Source organism: Anomalospiza imberbis, chromosome 5, assembly GCF_031753505.1.
Source record: "Anomalospiza imberbis isolate Cuckoo-Finch-1a 21T00152 chromosome 5, ASM3175350v1, whole genome shotgun sequence".
NCBI lineage: Eukaryota > Metazoa > Chordata > Aves > Passeriformes > Viduidae > Anomalospiza > Anomalospiza imberbis.
This window is the reverse complement of record NC_089685.1, coordinates 29,751,035-29,774,361: the sequence shown is the minus strand read 5'-3', so window position 1 is coordinate 29,774,361 and position 23,327 is coordinate 29,751,035. Positions and strand designations below refer to the sequence as shown.

At 36.4% G+C, this 23,327-nt stretch overlaps 1 protein-coding gene across 2 annotated transcripts in view; it reads right to left on the bottom strand.

Annotated features, from left to right (window-relative positions):
* Window positions 1-23,327, bottom strand: part of ARID2 (AT-rich interaction domain 2) — a 92,509-nt gene that overhangs the window by 42,431 nt on the left and 26,751 nt on the right. The window contains exon 1 of one of the 2 annotated variants that reach the window (XM_068190049.1): window positions 2,107-2,125. The exons of the other annotated variant lie outside the window; for it this stretch is intronic. The gene's annotated coding sequence lies outside the window, so the exon portion shown is untranslated. Of the gene's footprint in view, window positions 1-2,106; window positions 2,126-23,327 lie in introns of those variants that run through there. 2 annotated transcript variants of the gene reach the window in all.

Here is a 23,327-nt window from a genome sequence, read left to right as displayed (position 1 = left end):
ACTTTTAAGTGATGATCTAATTTTTCCCAACACCAATGTAAGGACTGACTTCACTTTACTAAATTGTGAGCTCTTTATGTTGTTATTCAATTTACCCAGGTTCTACCTCTTCAAAGAATAATCCTCCTTTGTTAACTCACCCCAAACTATCAAGATCGCAAAGGAAAAGCTGAAAACTAAACAAAATAAAGTCCTCAATAATCTCAAAGCATCAGCTACAAATGCTAAACCCTGCCTTCTTCCCAACCCCAAGAAAAACCCAAGCCTCAAACCAAACAACAGAAATATGTCTCCCACCTCTAACACAAACACTTTATTCTCTTTAAGATACTCCTAGTATTCAAGGAGGATGCTGCACTATTTGTAAATCCATTGTGTGTAACAGCACTCTAATACTAAATTTCAACTATAATATCCAGACTGTAACAGACTATTCACTATGATTCCTTTATGCAACAAAAGTACCAACTGTTTACAGACAGCTGCACAGACCTCAATCCCCCAAACTTTCCTTTTGTTTCCTGCAGAGAGAATGGATGGCCTGGAATTTCAGTGTAGAGAAGAAGCTCTGTAAATTAGCTTGGACATAAGCTTTACTAGTCTTAAATTCTAATCTCAATGGTCTGGCATACAGCTACTATGCAAACAGCAAAACTGTTTAGCATAAACACATGTCTTGCTCTAAATATACAAGAAATTTAAAAATAATAAATGGAGCTTTTCTATTAAAGAAAAACAGTTGTGCAAATGCTCATATGTTATAATCAGTTGCAATAGCTAATTTCATGTTTCAAAACAATTTGGATCTGTAGTTATAGGCTAGAAAGGTATACTTTGGTCAGAGAAAAAGTAATTTCATGAATTCAAAATGCTTCCTTAATTTCAGAAAATCATAGGTAGTATATATCAGCAATAACAATCTTCTAAACTTCTCCTTTAGTTTCAATAAAACTGAACAAAGAAAGATGCAGCAAGTTATGTACAAGTTATGTTCTGGCAAAGAAAGATGCAGCAAGTTATGTACAAAAAAGACTTAAAGCAATTAACTAAATGAGAGACCAGAATTGAATTACTAATGAAACAAACAAGGTATATGGGATAAAAAAGTTTAGAGAAAGTCTTTAAAAAAGCCCACTTAAGTACTATGTTGAAACCTTGGTGGAGATGGAGTAATAAGGAAAATTGCCTTTTGTACGCGTGTGGAAAGATGCTCCACACTGTTAGCATGGCACTCTGAACTGGTGTTACCCATTGGACACATGAACCAAAATATTCAAGAAACTGAAATGCACTGAAACCCATTTACAGCCACTCTTGGCCTTTCAGCTTGGATCACACCTCTGGTCAGAGAGGTTTAACTTAAATAAAGAAAAAAATGGAACAATAAATAAATTTTGAAAAAGCTCCACACCCCAAACCAAACCAACACCACCACCACCACTCCCCAAAAACAACAAAACACACACATAGCTCTGGTGAATAGCTAGAACAACAGGATATGCCAAGTATTGAAAAATAGGAAAATACATGGGTAACCAGAGTCAGACATGTGCAGACAGGCTACTTTTTGAAGGGCAAGTGATTTGAATGTTTTCTGAAAACTCAGTTACTTTCAGGATCTCTTGGTTTGGAAAACAAAAGATCGTATCTCTTTGAAAATCAAATTCATATTACACATTCTGTTTCTCTGACAGCAGTAAGTCACTTTGTTCCATTCAAGTCTGTGAGAAAAAAGTTCTAGGAAGATGAGTAGTATTTTTGTCCATGAAAAATACTTATTTAGTAACAACACAGGTTTTTATTCAGCCCAGTGATTTTTAGGCTTGTTTTCAGATACTTGGGAAAAAATACTAACATAAAGAAGCCTACACTAGGTACATGTAGGGGCATGTATAATTTACAATAAACAGTAGCCCTGAATGGGCTTAGAGTATACCAGAAACTGGTTCATGTAACAGTATGAAACATCTGGCTCATTTGGATATTTTGGCTCCCTTTACCAGGACACAATAAATGTGCCAAAATATATATTAAGCCAATGTCTGGCAAAACACGGACATGTGCAGACATGAACTATCACAGTCTGACTATCAGTTCCCTCCTCACCTTTTTATTCAGCTGAAGAGCAAACAGGTACCATTTCTACTACAGCTCTCCATCTCACCTTTCCTGAAACTGTATTTCTAACAGCATTACTAGTGGGGGACTGACAACATGACCTTGCACCATTTCTGTCTGAACAATGTCCATTATGATGCAAGACAGACAACATCCTAGATAATCATGAGACAAAATCCTGACTGTAATAAGGATTTCACACTATTGAATATTGCAGTTTGTATTACTTTAAGTGAGAATTGTTGCATATAGTCTCTCTTTGCCCTTAACTTGACATGACTCTTGCTCTAAACTCAAAAGGACTAAGGAACTCATGACAACTCACAGACTTGGAGTGCCAATCAAAAGATGCAACCTTTTCAAAAATATACCACCTTTATTAGAAAATCCATTGCAGTCCTATAGCTTGAATCTATGCCTGATACAGTTACTTGAAAAGCCAATCCATTTATGAAGCCTAATAGCAGGCAGTATTTTAATCCCATAGAAGGCTGTTTCTCAGCAGGGCCAAAGCATTTAAGCTTGACTCTGCTGCTGCTGGCACACACAGTGGAGAGTGGTGCCACATACTGCAGTGAAAATCCTGCTTAGAACTTAACAAAGCTGCTGCTGCAGCTGCCCCAAGTAATGCACCACTTATTAACTCATCCCATAGATGCTCACTTACTGAATTCCTGTCCCAAGAATTATCCGAAGTAGTTTCTGAAAATGGCACACAACAACCTCCTACAAGGCTCTGCTCAAACTTTTAGTATATACCAACAAACTGCCTCAAATTTGTTTTCATGTCTGAGTGTTTTGCCAGTGTCATCAGCAATCTTTTCAGGTTGGCTTTTTTTTTTCCCTGGCCCTGAAGGCATCACGAATTCCAATTCAACAGTTAAAACCAATTATCATCAGAACTGATGCTTGCAGCTGAATCCTTCAAAAACATTTGCATTTTCCAACTTCACCTTGTCTACCTCAGAAACGGTCTACCTCACAACAGTCTTCCAGTGAAACACTGCACACATGATTCTCAGCATTATTTGTTTGATTTCTGGTTTATTGTGACCACCTAATAGGACAGGGTGACAAATCAAGACTCTTAATGCTGTACTTGGCCAGCATGCCAGACCATTGTGAAACTCCAATAGCTGTGCTTTTCAAACACCTGGTGGAGTGTCCCACAGTGTGCATGCAAGATACTGTCCCATCCAGCCTGCGTTAGCCTGTTTGGAACGAGGTCCCATGTGGGCCCATCAGACCATACACACCACACCAGGGGTTCTACCATCCAGCCTCCACTCTGACAGATCCTGTCACACTTCAGGAGAATTGTGTGAAAACTCACAAGACCGTGTGCAAATTAAACAGCCCAAGCCTGTTATACATAATCACATACAAACTATAATTGCATTTAAACGGAATTTAAATAGGTTAAACTTCAGTGCCGCATTTTTAAACACATGACTATGTGACAGATGTAAACACATGACTACATGACCAAATTCCAATTTGGTTATAAAATTCTTATCCTACCAAGAAACCTTTGCAGAGGAAACCCAAATACATGCCTTCATGAAGTTCTGAATCTTTTCTAAGGTAATCTTTGTTAATCTTTGTTAGAAGAAGTGTAAAAGCTATGAGCATCAGCAACCCTCCAAGTTTCACTTTATTAGACATTACAAGAAGAAAAAGATTCAATGCTTCAAAGAAAGAATAAATCATTCAAGTCAATGAAAATACTTTGTTAGTATCTATAGGAACACCGAGAGGAAAGAAATTAAGATCCTATTTTATATTTTCATACTCATAATGCTCCAGCTTAGAAGGGAAATAATAAAAGATATATTTTCAGCTAACTAAAGTGCTTATGCTGGAGAGCAGTTTCCAAAGACTGAGGTGGCTGGAGGATGACATCAGTCTCTGAAGAAACTGCACTACCAGCAACTCCAACAGATTCTAGATACATGTAAGCTTGTCTTCATTTATTTTTCAATTTTATTTAAATGCAATCTACTTGTGATCCACAGCTGTGGTCCAAACTTCCTTTATAGGAGTAACTCTTCTACTGCTTTCTCACTGCTTCCCAAAAACAATTTAAATACAGCACCACCTTTTACTGCTTCAGTGACTGCTTTATCAGACCCACTGGGCTTCACATCCAGGAATATCTGATCTACACAATTACTAAGAGTATTAATTCTCCAATCTTTATCTTTCCAACAAAGGCAATTCCCAGACGTATTCCTCTTACTAATACTACAGTCACTCTGTTTCCATCTAGGATGACAGCTCATCAAATCTCAAGTATAATTGCAGTCTGGGTTTAGCTCTTCAAGCAAAATATCAGAACCCTCTAGATTTGTTATTATCTCCATCACATTTTCACAAATTCTTGAGAAACCCCAAAGTTAATCTATTTTGAGAAATAATCTACAGAACTGTCTAGATTTCTCCACAGTGCCTGAACACAAGAGTATCTGAATGGCAAACATGCACTAATACAGATGGTACCACAAGTTCAGAACTCCTGTAGGCCCATGCAGGAAATTTTAACTAAGCATTGTGTGGTGTGCCCATAGCACAATGACAACATAGTACAGCCCACACCCACTCACCTTATTTGAGACCATCACCAAAATCCCAAATATCAACACATCAGGAAAGTCAGTGTAACAATTTCAAGTACTCATGTATCCACTGCAAAGCTGGCAGCAATAGAAAATAATGTCTCTACACCGTAATGTGCATTGTGACAGTAATAATAAAATTTTCAACTAAATACAGCTTCCGACATAACATTAGTTATAAAAAGCGTGTCTTGTAAAACATAGTCTGCACAGAACACTAAAACATGCTCTTGGTGAACACTTTTTAGGTCACTGAGTGAAGTATCGAGGTAAATACTAAAATAAAATAATTTGTTTATGTGGATTCCTTTACAAACATATCCTAGGACTGGGTGGTATTTTGCCAGATTATGCCTTTGTAGGATAAATTTATTCTGCATAGACAAGGTAAGCTGCTATTACCATCTGTGATAATACAGCGAGCTGTGTTACTTATCATGGTTTGAGAGAAAGTCAAAAAACTGTGAATTCTTGATGGGATAAATTCAGGGCATTATACCAGAACACATGAACAAAATAACACATCACATGCTTACAATTAAAATTACACACTTACTCAGAACACTTTGCTAAACTGGAATCTGGCTCATCTGCAACAACTTGAATACTCCTTTTCAACCGCAAAAATTATCTTGCACATTTTTGAAATTTAGGAAGATTATACACTTTTCAAACTGCAGTAATAAGAAAAAATACTCTTTGAACTTAAAATTAATTAAAATAATTACAAAATCTGTAACACCTCATATTTTAAAATATTAAAAATATTTAATTTTTTAAAATAATTGAAAATATTAAAAATTTATAACATTAAATATTTGTGTATTTCACTATAAGTCTGCCAACTGAAATGCTGCTTATAGATATTAATCAAACACCACTGACAAAAAACATGTCAGCTATTTCTAGAATGAGGTGTGCAAGTCCAGACTATACACAGTCAAAGTACTATCTTAATTATTGGAAAATGGCCCTTTCCCCCTGGCCTATTATTAATCCATACTCTTTACTGCATTCTGGCAGTGCTTTGACAAGAAGGGCCAATAGGTTCCCATAGCAGGCCTGGTAATTAGAAGGATAATATACAATACAGTATAATATATACAGTACAATAATTGTAGATTTAAATCTCATTAAAATTCTTCTCATGAAGATTCTAGATTTTGGCAATTGCTCTAGCCACCATGGTAAACATTTCCACAATACTTCTTTCAGTGTTATTCAACAGTTACTAAGAAAACCCCAGAAACATAAAACACAGAATAAAAATATAGAATTTACTGATTCCTAATGCTTGTAGTCTGTTTCTTAAACTTATTGAGTCTACAAGCATTTACTAAAAACTTATAACCATGCCATTTTTTCACTTCACATAGCTATCTGTAATTTCACCATTACTTTCTGCACAGATTTGGCAACTTTAACAGTTGCACTTTTCTGCCTTCATCACAAACCAGTCTTTTCCTGCAATTAAATTTATTTACAGCTTCTCTGCCAAACTGTATTCCACACTCTGACCACATAATCAAAGTACATGTACTAGTTTACGTGTCCATATTTATGTGGTAAATCAAACAAAATACGAACATTAATTAATTGCTCAACACTCTACCAGGGATTAAATATTCATTAAAAAAAAAGAATGTAATTTAAAAAAAATCTGAATAAGAGGATACTGCTGGGATTCTGCACACTAGGAATATAAATTCTTTAAGGTCCAAGTGGAGAGGAAAAAGCCACCTTGCGAGCAACTACTTTATTTGTCTCAAAATCTTCCCAGAAATCAGTCCGTAAAAATGAATGCATTTGGACCTTCATAAAAACACTCAACCTAAAAATATCTGTATCTTTCAAATAAATACAAACCTACCCACATGGAAAGTAAAATAATGATAATAATTTTACATTTTTTGATCACCTAACAATATGCAGTTATATGGTTTAAAGTATCCCAGTGCATCCTGAGAATGCAGCCAAGTGCAAATTTTAAACAGGTAAAGAGGTAACATATCGATTTAGCTGTCTAAAGTTGTACAGGCTACACATCTATACTGGTAAAATCAACAGTGCTGTGAGCATTCCTGTGCATGGAAATGAACTGCCTGCAACACTAAACTGTTAAAGAAGTGCCGAAACAACTTCTGTCCAGGTCAATTAGCATTCTTTCAAGCTATCTGAAGGCACCATTCAGAGAGCCATCCCTGGTAAGGGGACCATTCCCAGAAGTAACTTTGGATATTACCCTGTTCTGGGACTAGGACTACGGACGTGAGCCGTGTTATGACAATTAGCCTCAGACACACTTAATTCACTAATATAGATATAGCCAGAGAATCACTGAATGCTACACAGATGGCCTCTAGCTTAACACTAATTCTGATAAAGCATGAGGAAAGCAGAATGACAGATGAAGTGTCACTCCTTCAGAAAACATTTTAGAATAACTGACACAATAATCATGAAGAATTTATAAGCATTTTCTTTTTGCTTTTTATAACTGTGATGTAAAGCCATTAGAACATATACAAAGATAAAAGAAAGACAACAAATAGGCATGATGAATACAGATAAAGCCCAAAGATCAGATTTCCTGTTGGAAAATATTCATCTCCGTCACTGAAGATAATCATTGCAAATTGCTTTAAAGGCAGAAGGAAGAGAATTTTGGAGTATTAGAATGAAAAAAATAAACCAACAACTCTACATTTAACAACTTACAAATCGAACAAATTACTCAGTGAGAAGGCTGTTGTGAAATACATAATAAAACCACTCAAACTCTAATCTTACATAAAACAGATACTAAAAATGTGTTGAGCATATTGGATGATAAATTATTCTTTTATAGGAAGGCTAAAAAAGAACACCTCAGTATCAACTGTGCTCAGGTATTAAGTATAAGAAAATGCCTAGAGTATGTATAGTCCCTGCTGGTGGTCTGGGGTTTAGAGGAGATAAAACCTGATCCTCCACTGTGGATTAACCAGCCTTTTCAAGTACTGCATAAACCCAGTAAGGCTTATTGTATTTCTAGTATTTTGAATGGAAATAACTTCTGGGATGATAAATGCCCTGCAATAAACATACTATGTACTTTTTCAAGAGACACAGGTTATCATTATGGAAAGCAAAAAAGTCACATGGCATCTGTATTAAGCAATATACAGGCATGTAAACAAACATTTTCCTAAATAATCATCCAGATGTTATTCTTTCTTACCCCAGAGCCTTCTATACTCTACATAAATTTGAATAGTTCTAAAGGCTATCAGCAGGTTGGCTTTGAGCAGCTTCATCTAGTAAAAGATGTCCCTGACCATGGCAAGTGGGTATGTGTGTAGGGTGTGTGTGCCATGGACTGTATGGTCTTTAAACTCAAAGCACTCTATGATTCTGAATTATTACAGCATATAATGACTGGATTTGCTACTTACATTTCCTTGATCCTTCCTTTTGACTTCTACAGTGTATAATATCTCATTAAAAAAAAACAGATTTTTGAAAACCTAGCTATAAACTCAAAACAGTGTAGTTCCCCAAAAAAAGACACTTTACTTAAGTTTCCAGCTAAGACTAGCATATGGTGCTAATCCCTTTCTTTAAGTATTCAGTATTCTGAAACCAGGCTACCTCAGTGTCACATAAGCTTTGGACACAATTTGAAGATTCTTCTTCAGACCAATGAAATCTTCTACCAAGAGGCAGAGATCATTTCTACAAAAGAGTAAACCTTCTCAGAAATAAATTTCAAACAAGAAACTAAAAATAAATCTTCAGTAATTTCTGCTCACATGTAACAGCCATGCTCTGCAACAGATGGGGAAAAGAGTAAATCCTTAAGTAGCATAGAAAGCATTAAGCCAGTGACAACATCCAATCCCCTGGAAAGACTGTGACACAAGGAACAAACCACATAAAATAACTTCTTGATGAACTACCTTAAGATGATCAGTGAGCAGTTAAGTTTTAAATTGTTTGCAACTGTTTTATGAAGTTATCCAACACTTGAAATAAACTGGCTGATGTTGTACTGTCACCAACTATGTATTTACAAGATTCCTCAAGTTAGCAGGCTGTAGAGGGAGCAGTACCTGCCAGCTGATGAGGGACAATGGTAATCCAGGACACACTAAACTGCTGATGTCAGATCCCAAAGTAGTTTAACAGTAATTTCTCCTAACAGTCTGAAATCCATGTCTTACACAAGCTGTGCTGCACTTGACCAATGTGAATATGGAATAGAGCCCATATCCAGATTTTGCATCACTTGTGCAAACTGTCCTCTATCTTAACCACCAAATATGCAACTGAGCTTGTCTGGTAGTTTGGAGAGTGTTGTTTAGTTTGTTGTTTGTTTTTTTTTTTTTTTTTTAATGGACTAGAGGCTCTAACTCATGCCCCAAGTAACCTGAACATTTCTTCTGGCTGGCTTCCTTTGGGAAAGATATGGAAAGCATCATTAAATAATTTTAAACGTTTTAAGCTCCTGGGAGCAGGGGCATACCAGATGAATTATATACAACAAACTTATGCAGGATAGACAAACAACTAACTATGTTTCTGGGCAGCTAGTTTTTATAACACATGCATGATTTCAAAACAACACACTGTGGCCACTAAAAAAGAGATTGCTTTTAAAAAGAAAATATAAGTACCTTTAGAACTGTGTGTATCAAGTTGCATTCTAGCAACATAATCTCACAGGTATTTTGTCATTCTATAAGAAGACATAAAAAATCTGAAAAGATGAAAACAATTGAAGAAAAGGGGTTTAAGACTGTAAAAGCCAGTGAGATATTGTGGAAGGAGGACACTGATTTAGGAGGTAAAGTGGAGACTGGGAGAACTCTACTCTCCCTTTAATACACTAGGCTTATAACAAGGAGGAAAGAACATCCAGAAAACAAATCAAAATTAAATTTCCCAAAGTTAGAAAATAAATTTTAAAAATTTAGCAAATCAGATCCTACATGAGAATAAAGCACATGCCAGCCAAAGAACAGAGGACAAAGAAGGCTTTGGGAAGAAGCTGCTGGCAGCATGCACAGGGGCAGGGAAGGGAGGCTGCACTGGCTGTATGGTCGGCTGCAATGTGCCTGCAGTAGCTGACCCCGTCAGAATGCACAGGCAGAACTTTTCGTATGGTACAGATTAAGAGGAGGTGAAGGAGAAATGAAATGACATTTACTTTCAAGGGAAACGGAGGAAGATTATAAATTGTAACAGATGATGTAGAAGAGGCTGGAGAAAAAGCCTGCTAATTTTCCTCCCAGCTGCTTAAAGTTACTATAATGGAATGATAGAATAATCAGGCGAAGGTGAGCACCATATTCCTGGCTTCCTTCCTTCTCCAGCCCTGTTAATGACTGCTCTCTAAACACTAAGAACTGTGAAGAGAGGAAAAACAAAATAAAAACAATAAACCAGCAGTAATATCAAAACCATGCTTTGCCATAGGACAACCAATTTTGTATAGGTGATTCTGGTTTTAAGTGGCATCTGTAAAAAGAGCACAATGATATGAAGTAATATACACAGGGCCTAAAAGGGAGAGATACTGCTCAACTGAAGTAGCTTAATGGACATAAATCTACATGATAAAAATGTCTTATCAAATGAACTTCCAAATCTTTTTCAGGTTTGGAAAGCTACTAAAAAGACCGACAGCAAAAACCGAAGTTTACAATGATTCTAAGTAACTTTAATCAATACTCCTGCCCCAGAAAAGGTGGGAGGAGGGCAAAAATATGGTTGGAAACCTTCCTTCAGCTTCCTGTCTATGATCACAAACTTGTATTATCCTTGTGATGTTTTTTAAGTAAAATAACTGAAAAGTCTGAAGTGTAAAGACAATGAAAAGATATCATTTCAGGTTGCAACTGCTGACCAAAATTAGGAAATGATCAAAGACAACTTCAGTAATTTCATGATGCAACAAAAAATCCTGTTACAGCAGTGACATCATCATCCCTGCACTCGTTGCTGCCTATGGGATGAGCATGAGCAGTATGAAACTGTACATGAAGAGCCCTAAAATGGCAGTTGTTTTATTTTTAGCTATGTATACATCAAAATGATGTAATATTATGAAATAATGATATCCATTAAAAAAGAATCAGTGAACATCAGGAAGGCAAATTTCTGTTGCTATTTTATTAAGACACCAATGAAACAACTTTAATTTTATGGGGAAAAATAATGTCAAAAGGAAGCACAAGGAATAACTATATTTTTGACTAGGAAAGAAAAAAAACATGTAAAATATGACACGCTATTGTAGCATACAGTTAAATGCGATTACAGGAGTGCTTAGAATTTGTCTGACCTCACACTGGGTAGGATAAAAAAAAGCCTATGACTAATAGCCTGTGGCTAATCTAGTAACAAGGGACTATGGCTAGCTAATTAGGCCTTTCACGAACATAAATATAAGGAACAACCTGAATTCCGTAAAAAGTTTTAATTACAAGCATGCCACAGAATTCAGTCCCCATCATGAAAGTAAACTGAAAATGTAATTTTGGTATCAACCACATTTCTGCAAAGCATCAAACTTCTTTTTATTACCAGACCATTATCCCTAGAAATCCATGGAATTAGAAATCCAACAACTTCAGACTTGCCTATACTACAACCATATTAGCCTCTTCTTAAGCATGGTTTTAAACCGTGATGTTTAGCAGGCATTAAGGTGTGCTACAGTGTTAAGCACATTGTACTTAAACACACAAAGTCCATTTGTCAGATATTGACCTGAGTTTTATCCTTAGACCGAGCAAACTAACCTAAGGTGCTGACAGACTTGTAGCTGCAGATAAAAATCGGACAACTGAAGCCATCACCACCCAGCTGCTTGCCCCTCCCTGCTGACAAATGTGGCTGCTGTCAAAGAAAGGCATCTGATGCACCCCTGAATCAGCTCATGAATCACTGCTGCTTTCAGTTGTGTATTCCAGGAAGCACACACAATTTTACCTGAAAACAGTTAGATGGCTTGAGAGCTTATTTATATGCACATCTGACATCACCATTTGGAAAGTGGGACAAACGTAACATAATACCTCATAACAGTAACAGCTTGAGCCAGATGATTTCTATTACTGTGCGGCTGCCAAAACCAATAGCCTCCACGATCTGCTCAGAACAGGTCCTACCAGTACTCATTCCAGCACTGTGCAAGTGACGCGGGTTGGGCTTATGCAGATTACACGAGTTATACCACACATTTCTTATGTGATCTTGTGGACTACTAAGTATACTATTACTTAGTATATATTAGTTCAGATAACTTTAAAAGTTATCTGAACAAGCATAAAACTAATTTATAACATATGAACTGCAGAGAGAGTGCAGCCAGCTTGCCTACTCCAGCTCCGTCACTTACAATTTCTACTACAGTTTTATCCTATGGAGTCAGGAAACAATAGTTACAGCTGTAGTTTCTCACAAAGTTCCCTCCTTAAGCCAGAGGTTTTTCCAAACAGGAGGTGCCACAGCCCCGCAGGGATGTCTGTACTCCTGTTGCAGAGGCACAACCTTCATCCAATCAGCCACGCTGCCCACACAGTAATTAAACTACACAGATGTGGAGGCAAAGCATGAGCTAATTTGGCACAGACATCTTCTGTATCGATAAATTCAGGAGGGGGCAGGGTGGGAGATTGTATTTTCCACCTTACTGTGTCTGCAAATCTATACAAAAAGTTGCATCAGCAACCTACAGAGTAATTTGCCCTGGACTATGGCACTGGCAAGAGAGGGAGGAGTAGGAAGACAAGCCATCAGGCTTAAAATAAGCACCATTACATTCCAATTTAGATTTCACCCCTAACTTTGTCAAAATAACACTTACAATGTTACACTGTAAGCCGTGCTTACATTGGCTTTTGTTGTTACTGAGGGATGAAGACTTTTGGTTGGTTTTGGTTTTAATTACTCTGTTTTTCTTTTTAATTGCCACAGCCACAATAATAGATTCACAGAACGGATGATGCTTAAAAAAAAAAAATTGTAACCATGTATTTATTCCCATTGACCCTCACTTCTTGGGGCTTTATAAGGATCACATTAACTGCTTTATTACAATACAACCAGCAAACAGACAACTGAGAGATGGCAGAAATTTAAACAGTATTTGAATAGAAGTCAATTAAGTTACGTATCATCTTTAAACTGCTCTAAAAACAGTTTGGATGGATTCAAGTGAAGGATTTAGACCTTAGGCTTTCCCATAATATCATGGAAACCTTTAATCAGGTTTTCTAACGTCTCACTATTTTAAGATACATCCCATACATAGACTGGCTTCTTTAATTAAAACCAAACCAAAAGAGAACCCTAACAGAGACTAGGAACTATATCCATCACACAAATTAGTAGATGGAATTAAAATAAAGCTCTGACCCAATTTATTAACTAGTCTTAAAAAATCCAAATAAACCCCATTGTTTTCTTTTTGATATAGTGATACCATTTATTACTGATAGCCAGAAATGCAGTATTTTCCCTAATGAAAAGGTATTTGAGACATCAACAGTTGTTAAAGTTTGTCATGTACTACACTTACAAAAACCCAAAATGCCCACAACCATAGTTTGAAACAAATAATTCATTACAAACATGGTCAAGTTATTTGATTAAACAATCAGCAAGCAAACATTTGCTTAATTAGCTTTTCAGTGTTAAAAGGGTCTTGATAATCTTTGGGGCTCGAGCATAAGTAAAAAACAATTGTGCAGAAATCTGTATGGAAGACCAACATTTCTTCCTCCCCTATTTTTTTTTAACTTGCTAAGTCTGACAAATGTGGCTGATAGTAAGCAAAGCAGATCTAACTGCAGCTGCTATACTGATACCTTCCCCTGACAAAGCATTACCGCTCCCTCTGGTGTCCATCTGACCCTGTGCCAAGCTCTTTCCACACACCAGAAAACAATTCTTTTAAGGTGCACAGTTGTGTATACATGAGCAGAATGACATGGGAATGTGTGCATATACAGAGATTACTTGCATGTATACTGACTGAAGCAGCTGAGTTTGGGGTCAGAAGGGCACTGAAGCTGGCACAGAGGAGGATATGACTGTAAGAGCCAGAAGTTACATCACTGCCCCAGAAGAGCAGCTCCTGTTACAGTAAGTTACACTTCCCAGACTGTCCAGCCTAACACACCATTGCCATCTTTCACCCTCACTCTCAGATGTCCTATACCATTCTACTACTGGTATACTACTTTGTAAAGGCACTAACATGACAACTGTTCTCCAATCAACCCCACTCACTGAAAACTCCAGCAATACGCTGCCTTTTCTTTCTTTCTTGGACTGTTTTTTTTCCACATATTGAATTTGATTAAAAAACATCAAATCTCAGGGGGCAAGAGGTGGGGTAGTATAAAAAAAAATGCTAAGGCCAGTGAAAAAATAAGTGGCGGGAGTTCACAGCTATGCACAGAAAGAAGCTGGATCTCATTTTTTCACTACCAGTGATCCGTTAGATTACTTGGGCTGATTTGTGCAACTCTTTCCCACATAAGTGTGTTATATTTTACTTTCAATTATCTAAAAAGTATATTCAAATTAAGCATGACAGATAACTTATCTAGAAAATTCTACCGTTCCCTCTCATCACATCAGTATCAATGATAGGAAGTTTGTTACTGGTTTTCAAGCAGTACTAAAAATCCTTAGTGATATGATATGATATGATATGATATGATATGCTAGGTACAAGCATAATTTCAAAGACTCCAATTTTATGTGCTAAAAACAGTCCTATGCAGTCAAAACTAGAAATTATAGCACTTCTTTGTATGAACAGTAACATGACATTTTAAAATAGCAGATGTGACACTAAAACACAGAAATATTCTTGACCATGCAATGGTTTTGTACCAAAAGAAAACTGAAGTCGCCCAGGATATAGTCTGACCTGCACACAAATATCTTTCTCTTAACAAGTCACAGTAGAAGTATCTATACAACAAATACCTAACAAAGTATCTAAGCCATTGATCAAATAGTCCTGGGTTATAGCAGTTGCTGCCAACAATCTCTATAGGCAAGTCAAATTACGATCATTTTCCTATTACACTGAATAGTACATAGAATAACTACAGCTCCCAGGGAACAGAATTAGGATGAAAATAATGAGGTGACAATTGCCTAAACAAGACAAACATAACAGCTTAAAGTATTTTCACTGCAAACAAGACAAATATAACAGCTTAAAGTATTTTCACTGCAGACATGGAAAATGGATCAGGTTTCGACCTATGACTTGCAACTCATACTCACAATTATGAGTACACGCTGTCAGCTGGGCAGCTGTATTTTGGCTTGTCCTTCAGATGTGTAAATAATTTAAATACTTACAATACTTACAATACTTAGCCTTTGATGTTAACACCCTATTAACTCATATGGGAAAAGTTCAATCTTACAGTACTGTTGCTTGAATCTAGCTATTGACACAAAGCAAGAGTGAATTTATTTAGCAAATGAGAAAAAGTGGGGGAAGGTATTTCACTCTAGAGAATTAAAAAAAAAAGTGAGAAAGACTGACATTTTTTCTAATTGGAATCTGATTACTGTACATTAATTTATCATTTAACTGACCTTACCTAATTTTGTTTCAACTGTTAAACACAATGAGGTTACACAATTAAAGAGCCAAATGCACACTGAAAAATAAACTCAACTGTGTGTCTGTAACAGCTGTAGCAGAAAAATAGTATTTATATGCAAAATGTAGATACTTAGCTGAAGGTGTTAGAAATCCTTAGAAAAGACTGCACTCTGGTGGAAGACTTGTTAACTTGCTGTAATAGCTACTTGGTAAAGCCATGGGGTTTAAGTTTAATTTAAACTTTAGGTTTTGTAGTAAGAAATTAGTTGCTTCACAAAATGAAAAGCCCTTCAAGCATCTGTTACTTCAGTTCTTAAAGTTCTTTAGTGCCAATTATTCATGACATTTCAAAATACTAAGCCAAATATTTAGAAGCATTTTTACATAACTATATACATTTCCGTATCCACATCCTGTGACACAAAGAGTAGGAGGGATAATTCTCTGTAATTCTGTTCCTTAGCCACAGCAGGTTAGTAAACATGAAAACTCCCAACCAAACCAAACAACAACAACAAAAACAGAAAGAATAAAACCAAGTAGCACACTGAGGGGAGTCACAACAGAAAACATGCTTTTAAATCCCTGTGAGGAACGCAAATAATGAATCAAGGATTTGTGCTTTCTATTCCTCATACTCCCTTAACATGATGACTTCTCCCTTTGGCCCAAGCAAAACCTCTCACAAGGAGTTCAACACACCCTTAGTCTTCCTCAAGTTTTACTTTCCCACTTACCAGTCGCTGCTTTCTCCCTTCTGTGCCTACTAAAGATCTGTTAAGTACTTGCAGCTCCCACAGACCTATCTCTTCCAATTAACCAGGCAAGGACCAGCCCCTGCGGCAACTGATTCACAAAAATGTGCAACTCAGTATGTGTGAACGGCTGAAAGCCATTCCACCTGGAATGCATGCAGTCCAAGCTCTCCCTAAACCTCCCTCACTGCCAACATTTCTAATGTCTCTTTTCTTTATGTATCTGCTAATTTTCAAATAAGTTATTGGAAATTTAGAATGAAGTTATTTCTTTCTATCAACATGGCTGAACTTGGTTAGCTTGATTCCAAAGCTCTCAGAGAAGACAGACATAGAGTAGAATCACATGAAAACATTCTTCATAAAACTAATACAATTCTACCAAAAATACCTAAGAATTAATAGTAAGACACCCACATCCACACATTACATATGAAAACATGCAAATAAATACTTGCAGTAGCTGCCTGAACTAGTAGTTTACTGACCCTGCATGCAGTGTTAACCAAAGAAATGCATTTATGACTGATGAAACAGACAAGTGGGACAACCAATTCCAAATCTGTGATGAACACACATATGAGCTACCATGATACAGAGTCGCAGAAGAAAACAAGATTCATAGAGCTGCAGGCTAGAATTCATTTAACTTCAGGCTGCCCTAAATTAAAATAAAGTATCTTTTCTAAGGTAACAGTTTTATATATACACACACACAATATACCACTCCATATTCTGCACTGCCAGCAGGCAATAATGCAAAGAGTAGAATGAGAGAATCATGTGCAAGATACTGTTTCAGTTCAACAGCCATATTTTTACATGCACAAAAAACCAATAGTACACTTACCATTTGTCCTGCAACCATTTTTGGCAATTAAAAAAAACCAACTTGCTCCTGAATTCAAGGTATAAGCATCTATAAATTTGTTCTGAAGACTACACTAACTTAAAAAAAAGAAGCACATTTCCAATTAGGATTCCCAGACAGTGCAAGCCTGCACTTCCAACTTCTTGCTTACTAATCGTGAAAAGCTTTTCCTAGCGTTATCTATTCTTAAACCTTTCGGATTTAACAATGCAGTCATGGATCATTATTTGTGACAGTAACTGCAAAAACTTTCATTAAACTCAGGCACCACTGGTCTTCTGAAATCACTTAAAAATGCTGCTGAAACATCAAACAAGACGTAAGAAATTTTGCACCATGAAGGAGTTGCATTAATGCCAGCGTAACAGAATTAAAAGTGGTTAATACGACTGCATGCTAATGCAGATACAGACCATATATCCTCTCAGAACTTTACTGGAATGGCAACTCCAACATTTGAAGCATCTCCTTGGGTAAGTTTCAAGTATTTATAACTGTGTGGTATTCAAACACAAAGAAGGCAAAAAGTAGACCTCTCTTGCATCAGCTCCAGGTCTCCCATGCAGCCAGCCTTCTACTTCATGTTCATGCTGCAAGCTAATTATCACAAACAGTTCTGTTAAATGCAACCCAGTAGTTCTCTCAATACTGATCTTATTTCTTTTCTCAAAATTCTGAGGACATAACACCTTTGAATTAAACAATCAACAGTGGATTATGATAACATATGAGTGAGTTAATACTGTCATACCTTTCCTTGTAAAGGAAGCTCTGTACTTCAATCAGACAGTGCTATCATACAATAATATTTATTACTTGCACAGTTATCTTCATAGAGAAATCATGAAATATTCTGACAACAAAACACAGAAATCAACATATATACTATAGAGTCTGAAGTAATGATTTTCTGTGAAATATGAAAACATTCCAGAGACTGTCGGGGGGGTGGGAAGAGCTTTTAATATCTCCTGAAAGTAGTTGGCTCCCAATGAATGTGCTGAGATATGAGCCAAAAAAACCCAAGACATCTAGAAACAGGGCTAGAAATACCTTTCAAAAGGCTAGCTTGTCCATCATCCCAGTATTGTTGGCAGGTACTGATCTCAATCGATCCCTTCCTGGAAAAGGTTATTCTAACCTGGTTCAAAAATGCCACTGATGGAGATTCCACCAATTCTCTACAGGGATATGACTGCCCACTGCTTATGCTGGAAAACTTTTAGAAACCTTTAATCTAAATTTTATTCGCTACAACCACCCTCCTCCACTGCTCTCTGTCCCACCTCCAAAAACACAAAAGAAGTTTGAGTATTATCGTTGGTACTTTCACATACTAAAGAACTCTTATCACATATCTTTTGTCTTCTCTTCTGCAGACCAAACAAAACATTTTTCTTCCAGTCTTTTCTTAAATTACACTTTCAAGCCTTCTGATAACAGTATATGAGTGCAGGTAGATGGGAAGCATAAGGTAAAAAAAGGAAACATACATCTACCACTCAAAAACATGTAAGAAACACCTTAGCAACATTTGCACTGGGGGAAGACAATCCACACCAAACAAACAAAACAGACAAACAAAACCCACCACTAAACCAAACAACAGTTTTCTAAAAACTATGAGATAAAGACTATTAAAAAAAAAAAAAAACAGAAAAAATATTTGTATCAAGATGCATTAGTATCAATACACACAGTGCATGTTACTATACTGTTAAGCACGCAAGACAGGCTATAAAAGGCACACTCTTATCTTCTATGCACTCCCAAAGTCCCTGTAAGACCACACTCTTCTAGTAAATGATTATACAGGATTTCACGCTATTCATGAAATCGTGGTACACGACCTCAAGAAATGGCATGAAAACTGTTAAATTCGGGGGGTTTTTTAAGTGTCCAAAGCTAGCATGAATTTCACTTCTCCTGATCCTTCCTGCTGCACTCTTATAGCGATTCCTCTGTAGTCAAGGCCACGCTGACAAAGTAAGTGAGATGAGGAAAAAAGAGTCAGTAAGAATAACATCTAATCCCAGTTTATAAATGGATTCCTTCAAATGCTTATGAAATCATGTACTTGTGATACTTACGTTTATCCATGTCCCTTTTATTTCAAGTTGAAATACTGACATTACACATTATGTTTACAAAAGCAATAGATACAAAAGAGTCAGATATACTTCTATGACCACAAAATGGGATAAAATAGTCATCTACATAGTTCTTGTAAAGTTTCATTTATGCTTCAGAAAACATTTGGAATCAATGCTTGGAAGCAATACTATTTTATATTATGCTGTTTCCCGTATCATATGTAAAGAAGCCAAGCTCTGTTCAAACAGTTAGATATAAATGGACAGAATTAAGGGGCTTGTTTAAGCATGTTGCAGATACTCTAAATACCAGGAACTGTCTCAAAAGAAATACATATATTTTAAGACACAGAAACTGAAACGTAAAATACTAAGAGAACACTAACTCTGTCCTACTGAGCACTTTTAAATGCAACAAATGATGAACATTCTGAAGCATGGTTTTTAGCATCTGTAGCTCAAATCCATACATTAGAAAGGTAACTTTCTTTTCTCTTGTAGCGTAAAAGGAGTATTTCTACTTTGTAAACCCATGTATCTGCATTTACTAGGCACCAGTGTTCAGAAGAATCATAGCAGTTACGCTATTTCACCTGCTGGGATAGGATACATATACCAAATCTAAAGATGAACAGGAAATGCCACTTCATCTGTGAAGGAGGACAGACTTTCTACAACCACTGGAATTACACAAAAGTGAACAACAAAAGTAACATGTAAAATTACTTCTGATGTCACAGAATGTCATAGTTACCACAATCTTTCTTAGCTCTACTCTTTGCCATGTATTTTTTAGTATCATGTATAGTAGCGAACAGTTCCAAGATAACCACAAACTAAATTCTTTGAGGTACTGTACAAAAGATTTCAATGTGTTTTGGGCGTATCTAAAGTTTGAATAATTTATCTCGTCCATTACTAAATTAATTCAGGTTAGAAACATAGTGAAAGAGAAGCCTGCATTTCTCAATCCCAACCTTCATTCATTTCAATTTAAAATAATTAATGAGTTTACTTACAAAAATCCCAGCAGTTTCATTATACACTGAGAAAGTACTGTATTCTGCACAGGACAAGCAGCATTCACCACTGCTTACATCACATTCAGATACAGACAAATTAAAAGCAGAACAAAAACCAATGCACAGGTTTTCATGAAAGCAATAAATCCTGAGTTTCCCCACAATCTGGCTCTCTGTTACAGGGGGTATTGTATGTTGCTCCCGAAAAAAAACAAAACAAATGTAGAAATCTTGCTTTCAGTGCAAAGCTAAACACAACTTGTGCTTCTGAGTCACAATCAAGGACAGCTACTTATGAGGCTGGTTATACTTCAGGGATTTAGTTTTTATGTTATGCTAAAAAGGAAACAAGGCATTAAACAAGTTGATATATGAACTGCTTTTTTTATGCATTAGGTATTCCAATGCCCCATCAGAAACAGCAGGGGGTAGTATTTCTGTGTTTTTAAACCCATGTACATGTCTCATCCTGCATTTTCCTTCCTTACAGGTTACCATTAAATCTCTCACCTAGGTTCCTCTAGTGAGTAACAACTTCTGGCTGCACTCCTGCCAGGTAGAGTTGTCAATCCTCCTCTGAGCTGGCTAACACAGGGCTTGCAACATGGTGACCAACCCCTTGGCTGCTCTTCTTTGCTCCCTCTGCTTCACAGATTTCACCAGACTTTATTTACCACTATTGTGGAAATCATTAGTCTAATAACAGGTCACCTCACAATGCTAAGTTGTATCTTCCTATAAACACAGGGACTCACAACTGGTGTAAATTGAAAATTAAAATATTAACTTGTACAGCACCACAAGCGTGTCTAACATTTTACAGACTAGAAGAGTATTCCCACCATGAGTTTATAGTCTGAACACATCAGAATAACATCTAGCACAATGCAGAATATAAGAATTTTGTCCATGTCATTTGTAAAACAGTTCTTGAAAATGGCAAAGTTACTTGAACTTTCCCACTGAGACAATACTTTCCCACTTAGGTTATGAAGTTAAGACCATCAAACCTTTATCTAAATCAGGCTATGTCTTCCCAACATCTACAAAGCATTATTAAGCCTCCTCCAGTGAGGCTTAATTTACTAAGTTTAACACCAGACAACTGAGATTATTTTTTTATTTATTTCTCCAAGTTTTACTTTTATTTTTCAGAGTTTACCTTGATACTCACACTCTACCTCCCCTGCCCTCAAATTCAGATTGCCACAAATAACTGTAGAAAACCTACTTTTTCAAATATCTTGTTTGCAATTTTAGGATACATTATCTCATTGATTACCATTTTATTCATAATAGCTCACCTACAAAGTCATTTTAAAGACTTCTTTTTTAAAATACAAATAGCAAAGTGTTTGTGTAAAATATATGAATAAGTGTTTAAAGGCAACTGGCTGAAGGATGTCCCTCTGATGTTGTCATTTGTTCTAAAAGAAAGTTACACCGAGTTCAGAAAAAAACCTTCAGCTTCAAAATTTAAAGCTGAAAACTTAAGAGCAGACTTAACCCTCTTGCATTTGGTATGCAAAGGTGAAACATAAAAAAACCCCTGAAGTAACTCTGTAATTAACTTTAATTACTATCATTATGTGTTATCACTAAAGGGTGACCAAACTCTCTGATTCCCCTCTAAGTTACTACATTGTGAAAATATACCTTGCCAAACAAATGAAAATTAGTGCTAAATTATTTTATTTATGGTCTTAGAGGATCTTAAAGAACATTTACTCAGAAAAATTCAGAGTAATAGAAATATTATATTGTGAAACCACTATTTAGTCCTCTGATTTCATCCAAACTATTCTATTCAGGAATTTCAAAATGACACAACAGATGCCATATACTGCCTTTTCACTGTGGCAGTTTCTATCCTGAAGATACAACTGTACTATCAGTTTACTGACTGAAGTGAAAAATTACCCTAAACAATCTATCCTGTCATCTTCCACCTCTAAGTAGACTGGAAACTACTTTTCATCTATGTATCTTGCAATTCAGTCAGCAACCCAATCTGAGTAGCCAATGACCAGTGATAACACAGGGAAGTTACAGGAATCTGTTAGTAGATGAACACAACTACGCTTTCCAAGGCAGAAGGGAACCCTATTTCTAGAGGGCAGCTAAACTGTGATCTGCACTGTAGTATCTCACACACTCTGAGAATTAAACGTTTATCAGCAATTATCTCCATGACTTCCTTATGATCACTATACAATATTGTCAAAAGAAGAAGAAAAGCACAAGAGCAAAACAATCCAAGTCCCACTGGTGGCACACATGTGATTAGTGACTATCATGATGAGGACACAAACCTGGCAAATATTTCTACATAATATCAGGTATAATCTAAGCACAGAATAACAGGTTTTGAAGAAACCCCTGAATGTGATCTCACACACTGCCTGCTCAAAGCAGAGTTAACTTCAGCAGTCTTTGCACAGTCAAGTTTTGTCAGTCTCCAAGGACAAGTTTCTCAGCCTTCCCCACTCACTCAAGCACCAGTAGTGAAATAAAAGTAGATGGTTGCATTTGATTCTACCACTAGGTATTTGAAAAACCCATACATGCTACAAAAAGATGTATTAAGTTCCTTTTCAGGAAATTAGATGGCTTTTCAAGCACACTAGACTTGAACACTTACCAGTTTTTCAAAAATGTGTTTTAAGCAAATCAACAGGTCAACAAAGAATTTAACCCGCTTTTGTTTAAAAGCTTATTTTTAAAAATCTTCACGAGAAACTACAAATCTACATCAGTTTCAAAAAGAACGTGAAGACCAGCAAAACAGATGTGCAAAATTAAGAAGGGAAAAAGCCTCTACTTCTACCTATGCTGTTCATATTTTCAACAGAAATGCAAGTTCTACTGCATTATTTTCTTACTCAACTGCCAACAAATCAGTATCAGATCTTTGACAGAAGCCATCACTTTTCTTACTTGGTTCAAAATAATGTTTTTCTCGTTTACTTTCTTTCTTTCTATTCTAGTCTAGTCCCCAACAAAGAGTAATTCCTTCTTCCTGCTCAGGGATACAATTATGTCCTCATTAGTTCTGAAATGCAGTACAGTATGAATCTGTTGATTTTTTGGCAGCATAGGCATACTAAATAAGAATAACCAGATGCTGCTTACATCACTTTCAGATATAGACAAATTAAAAGCAAAACAAAAACCAATGCACAGGTGCTCATGAAAGCAATAAATTCTGAGTTTCCCCACTATCTGGCTC